Source organism: Alosa sapidissima, chromosome 1 (assembly GCF_018492685.1).
Source record: "Alosa sapidissima isolate fAloSap1 chromosome 1, fAloSap1.pri, whole genome shotgun sequence".
Lineage (NCBI taxonomy): Eukaryota > Metazoa > Chordata > Actinopteri > Clupeiformes > Clupeidae > Alosa > Alosa sapidissima.
In genome coordinates this window covers 3,652,670-3,659,669 of record NC_055957.1, presented here as the reverse complement: position 1 = coordinate 3,659,669, position 7,000 = coordinate 3,652,670, and positions in this window count along the sequence as shown.

Genomic DNA, 7,000 nt, shown 5'->3' with positions numbered 1-7,000 from the left:
CCTACCCCCCAACTTCACACTGACGTGGGTTTGAAATGAGAGGTGCTATGATAACACAAAACTCTTTCATTTGTATGGGGCAACTCCTAGCTGTTGCTGCAGTGGGTCCTAGAGAGTGACTGAGTGTAGATCAGATGATCTAGACCTCAGTTGTAGGATACCGAACATCTGCTCTAGGACACTAAACATCTACTTTTGGACACCACACATCTACTGTAGGACACCAAATCCACTACGACACCAAATCGTCTAGGACACCAAATCGTCTAGGACACCAAACCTCTGCTCTAGGACCAGTCTAGAACACCAGACCTCTGCTCTAGGACACCAAATCGTCTAGGACACCAAACCTCTGCTCTAGGACACCAAATCGTCTAGGACACCAAACCACTGCTCTAGGACACCAAACCACTGCTCTAGGACACCAAACCTCTGCTCTAGGACACTGCTCTAGGTTCTAAAGGGGCGGATCATTTCTGGTAAATTTCCAGAAACTTTCCATTAAAATTTAAGATGCTCAGTAGTAGCAATACTACTGCACTTGTGCTCATCAGTCTGTCTGTAGTCTGCAGGATCCTATAAATGATCTGTGCATGTGATAGAGGAACGGACAGTGCATAGAGGGGGTGTGGCCTCAATAGCTCTACAGTAAGCAGTGTCAAACCCACACTGAACCTGTTAGCAAATTTAAATTTACTCTGCAGATCTATATGGACACTACTGAAGTGGATTTCCGAGTCATCAAAATCCTAGGGACCAATCACAACGATTTATCTGGCTTGGGGCGGGCCTAACATGATGACAGACAGTGGGGGTGCAGTTAGTAGCACTGTTCAACATACCCAGTGGCTGCACCGAGGGCATCAGTGATATACCATATAACTTATATATATTATATATATAACATATATGATATGGACGTGTATTTTCTTTGGAATTGAGTAAAAAGCATGAAAACCCTTTGTTTACGTGAAAGATATGTCTGCCATACTTCTGAAAGACTGGAAGCAAATGAAGGGTCCCCAGATCTTTCATTGAGATTTGAGAAGCACTCTGGTGTAAGTGTCTGGCTTGTGTGCTGTCTGTGTGTGACTGAGGTCTGCACAGTGCAGAGTGAATTTGTACTAAATCTCGTTGTTTTAACCAAGAGTATGCTGCAAGATGTTTTTTTTTCAAACTACATTTAAGTTCCGTGTTAAAGGCTGACCTGCAATTTTGAAAATATCCGGTTTATTCCATTTAATTCCCCTGGAAAGTTTCCGACTTTGAAAATTCCCGGAATTTTTGCAACCCTACATAGGACACCAAACCTCTGCCTTAGGACACGAAACCTCTGTTCTAGGACACCAAACCTCTGCTGTAGGACACCAAACCTCTGCTGTAGGACACCAAACCTCTGTTCTAGGACACCAAACCTCTGCTGTAGGACACCAAACCTCTGTTCTAGGACACCAAACCTCTGCTGTAGGACACCAAACCTCTGCTGTAGGACACTAAACTTTCATCAGCCAAAATCATGCACACAGTAGCACCAGATTGTAGTTTCACAATCAGCTGTTTCATAATCGCATACAGATACACTATCTGCATTCACTTGGTTGGCCAACACATTGAAGTAGCTTTGGATAAAAGATGATAATGAACGAATGCAGCTAGTTTCTGCTGTCCTAAAAGACAAACAAACGAAAAAGCTCGGGTAAAACAAGCGTCTGCACAAACACTCAGCACAGCTCGGCAGCACAGAGCAGCGATTGCACACGGGTGAGAAAGAGAAAGAGACAGAGAGAGAGAGAGAGAGAGAGAGAGAGAGCAGGGAGAGTGAGATGAGGAGCAACAGTGCCTAGCATGTGGTCATCTCTTGGGCCTGAGCGGCCTGGAAAGCCACCAAGCATTACACCAGAAATGATGCATATTAAGAGGAACGCTGCAATGTGTATGCCTTCTGCACATGAGCATGATGCAGTGCCAGTATCCGTCTGGGTTTCTTCTCTGCATCCCTTCATTCCGCCTCTGTTCCCCCCCCCCCCTCTCTCACTCTCTCTGCCTTTGTGTCATCAAAGAACTCACTCTCTCTCTCTCTCTTTTCGGCCTCTATCTCCCTCTCTCGAGGGCCAACTTAGCGGTTGACCCTTGCGTGACCTCTGCGTACTTGGTGGCTACGCGCTGTCCTGCGCTGCACGAGTGCCGTTGGGCCGGTCCTGAGAGTCTGGCGCGTAAGAGCTCTGTTCTCTTGGTCTGCCCATGAGAACCATGCAGTGGTTCTGGACAGGGGTGTGTGTTTGTGTGTGCGTGTGTGTGTGTGGTGTGAAGGAGCAGTGTGTGCATCTATGAAAATAAAAACCTCATTGTGTGTGTGTGTGTGTGTGTGGGGGGGGGGGGGGGGGTGCTTGCCTCTGCTCTTCATTTGAGCTGTCAGAGTTGCTAGAACAGACGCTTCATCTCTGAAACCGCCCCGGCATGGCGAGGCGAGCCTGCATTCTCAACAGCCCAGCCGGAAGGACGCTGTTTGGGCTCGCTCTGCTCTGCTCTGCTGCCCTGCGCTGTGCAGCTGACGAAACTTAACAACTAGTCTAGCGAGGCCTGTAAAAACGCACAAACCAAATATCTCCACAATATAAACACAAACGTAAGCTCACCAGGCATTCATTAAACCAACCAACTTAAATATTTAACTGAGAACTCATGGCGTCACAGAAAGTGGTGTTGGTGGTGGTGGGGGGGCCTGCTGGCGTATAACATGCAATCTTTTCAGGCGTGTATTTAACGTGCTTGGAGGAGAGGAGGCAGATGAGAGCCGTGTTTTGCAAGCGGTGGTGTCTGTGGCGCAATGCGGCCCCTGGGAGGCTCGGCTGACCCGGCCAGGCAGCGGCCTGCGGGCCCCTGGGGCTCCGACTCCTGTCTGAGTGGAGATAATGAGATGGGCACGGATCCGCAGATGTGTTTGCTGAGGTATCTGACAGGTACTGGGAACGGAGGGGAGGGGTAGATCGGAATTGGGGGGCTGGGATGGGGGGGGGGGGGCAGGTTACCAGAGGAACAGACCATTATCAACACCCCCCCCCCCCCCACACACACACACACACATCACCTCCCTATGTTTTAGCCATTTTGTCCTTGCCAAGCCTGATGCAAGCCTCAGTGCAACGCTCCTTAAAAGTTGAGACAAGCTTCTGTTTTACAATAGTGTCGCAACTTTTTACTTTCACACGCTTAAATTTACAGTCCCAGTGTGCGCAAGTTTGAAGAGTCGTCGAGAGCATAAGCTGGCAATTCTTCGAAAGTTTAGTATTACAGACATCTGCTAAATTGGAGCAATTGAGGTCATCCGCATTACCGCTTCTTAGTCTCGTTTGCATGTGAGTCCTTCTGGGTTCAATTATCATTGGACTCTTAATGTGAAAACAACTACACAGTTAGCACTAGAAGTATTTTCAGACAAAGCTAAATATTTAGCTTGGGGTTGAGCTGTTCACCAAAGAGATAAGGGCTTGCTGAATATATAGCAGAAGGCCTTGCGTGTCCATTAATCTAATGCGCATGTTATTCTGACAATAGTTGTAACCACGGTAGCCTTTCACATTTATTAAAACCTATTGTATTAGTCAAGTTCTAAGATGTGTGATCGGTCCAAGTATCTCCAGATGTTTCAACCATATCATGACTAAACTGCCAAATATACAAAAAAATGCTGCGGGTTTACTACAGTTGTATTTTCAACAGCTTCGCCTTAATTCCAATTCACTTTTGCAACCATTTAGGATCCTAAAATATTTACACTGAGAACATTCATTCTTATCGGAAAGACGGAAAGAAGGCATAAAGGGAACGCCTAGAGAATCATCTATGTCTATGATATATAGCCTATTATCGCTATTATTACTATAGTGTAACAATCCTCCACGTAGACTACAACAACGTCTTAACCCACCTCTGCGTTAAGTTAAAGCAACGAGATCCGCTTTAAGTGTTCTCCTTTTTGAGACTATCAATAGAAGTCTGGACCGGCGCGCAGGGTTATTATTTTTGCGAAGATTACCTGTACTAGGTTCCGTGTAGAGTGTCATAGCAATTCCCACTAACTATTGGACAAAGCCAGGAATGGGAATATAATAACAATGTAAAAATCCTATAATAAAAAACACCACTACAGCACAACATATCGCCGCTGCATAATTTAACTATGTCATTATTAAAACCATTCTCTTTGCATACCTACATCTTCACACAAGATCAACAAGTTGAAAGGATGCAGCCTAAACGTAATAAAAGCGCAATAAAAATGTGCCTTGCCACCCTAAAACTAAAATTAAGCAAGGCACAACGCAAAGGCGAATACAAAACATGCTACATTTGTAATCTAGTGGAAATGGTTAGGAGTATAATTTAAAGTAGTTCTTATCCAACCGCTTAACAAACGATATTTGCGCATGATGCCAAGCTAGCGGGCAGGTGTCTATAGCCCGTGTCCACTGAATGGTAACAGTAAAATCAGGGTAGAAATCTAACTTCCTCCGCTTAAAATTGACGCACTTCTCGTATCTATTTTGAAATATTGCAACATAAAAGTCTTCTGAGTTAGTTCTGTGTACTTAATAAATATAAGTAAACAACCTACTCGTCGATACATCGTCGAAACTGGAGCTGCGTGCCCATTTAACGAAAACCTCTTGTGTATATTCTTCCTTCAAAACATTGATCCGCTTGAATACTCTTCACTCCGAAAAGATGATAGGCGTGTATACTCTGAGTAGCCTAACAAAGAGGGCAACTTAACAATGCGCCAAGTTTCCGCAATTGTCCACGAATGCTCCATAAAATGCCAACAGAACTACTAAAATGCTATCTGTCAGTGAATAATAAACGCTCCTGTTCGACATGCGTAACCGAAAGATTACCGAATGCTTACCATCAGTAAAGGCACAAGAAGTATCCTCGGGTTGAAATGAGTAGGCTACGACAAAAGAAGTGCGAGCGCTCCACACGCAACACAAGTCCCACTGCACAGCGTACTGGAAGTACCGCGCTTCAAGCCAGCGGAGATGTTCGCAGTCGTTGGGTCATTAGATCCGTAACGTCTCTTGTGGAAAACACCAAAGCGAGTCCATGGCGCACGGCTCAAAAAAGGTACGTGGTAAATCGCGACTCGATGTGACTCGATTCGGACGGTGATTCCTATTTCCTTGCTCTGTGACGGGAGACACACTCACAGGCAGAAATACTCATCGACTGATCGTGCCTCAAATGCTCCTCGCAGTTTTTATGTGTCCGCCCAATGTAGGCTGCCTCCTCCCATGTTCCCAGCCCTCTGGCCAGCACCTAAAAGATAGCCCCCCTCCTCTTGGCGCTCTCAAAAGGAAATAAACGGTGAATTGGTGGTTTACATTTTCTTTGCAAAATGTATCAAAATGTTTTTTTAATGTATTTTTCTAAGAGGTCACGCGTCGCCGCACATTCAATAAACTTAACCCACTTAAGCGTAATATGGTTTGCGCCATTAATGCCTCCAGGTAAGGGCGCCTTTGCCATTCAACAACTCGTTATGGTAACAGCAGTGCCGCTTACACAGAAATGGAATTAGTCTGATGTGTTATTTCTCTATAATTACTCACTAGTGACACTAGTGACAATGTCATAATTGCTAACACTAGCGTGTAAAAATGTCTTACCTCACCGACAGTAGTGATTCCATAAGAGGCTATCATTGGAAGATCAGGGGCAGGCCCGTTTCTTCTTTTACATGACCAATGTCAAGGAAATACGACACGTGACTCCTGTGCCTGGCCTATTATAAACAACCAAGATGAGGTCTTCTTCAATGACCTATCATTATTCCCATACAATGGCTACCTGCTGTGACTGGGCTCAACCATGGAAACTCTTGAAAAGGTGTAAATATCAGTTTTGTGGCCACAGGAAAGCCATTTTTGACCTTTTTTTTCTCCTTTGCTTCATTCCTGTTATAGTATTTTTTTTTATTAATTCTGTGGTGACTTCAGCACTGCAGTCCACACAGTCAGGTTAAGCCTTCATGACAAGTTTAATTTAATTTAATTTAGGGCAGCCGTGGCCTACTGGTTAGCGCTTCGGATTTGTAACCGGAGGGTTGCCGGTTTGAACCCCGACCAGTAGGCACGGCTGAAGTGCCCTTGAGCAAGGCACCTAACCCCTCACTGCTCCCCGAGCGCCGCTGTTGTTGCAGGCAGCTCACTGCGCCGGGATTAGTGTGTGCTTCACCTCACTGTGTTTTCACTGTGTGCTGAGTGTGTTTCACTAATTCACGGATTGGGATAAATGCAGAGACCAAATTTCCCTCACGGGATCAAAAGAGTATATGCTTATACTTATACTTAATTTGTGCAGTGTAAGGGGCATTTGGCCATACTGTCCAGTCTAAAGCCCCTTTCACATGTACGGCGTTGGCAACTAGCGACAGGAGACCATGCAATATTAATGTAATTCAGTGATTACAGGCAAAATAACTACTTGTGTGCAAAAAGTTAAAATGGTGGTGACAAGCGACAGGCAACAAGCAAATCGCTGAATATCTGAATGGGGCTTAAACTTTTAAATCTGCTCTGGAACTCTCTGGTTTTGCCCAAGAGCGAGTCACGTCCACATCTGCGATCACGTCCACTTTACGCCAGTGTCCACACAACCTCCGCCTCGGGAAGCTCACAGGCGACCAGGGGATTAGGGCTAGCACACAGAGCAGGGGTCTAAACAGGAAATGCCCGCTAAGGCCCTCAGAGTGCATGGATTTTGCCTCTTTTTATACGGAGAGCCTGTGTGTGTGTGTGTGTGTGTGTGTGTGTGCATGTGCGTGCGTGTGCGTGTGTGTGTGTGTGTGTGTGTGTGTGTGTGCGTGTGTGTGTGTGTGTGCGTGTGTGTGTGTGTGTGCGTGTGTGTGTGTTCACACTAAAAGGCTGCATAATTAGCCCTGCGGTGAGGAGAAGGTGGCGCTAACTCCAGGACTATCAGCTGTTCCTCTGACCCATGCCAG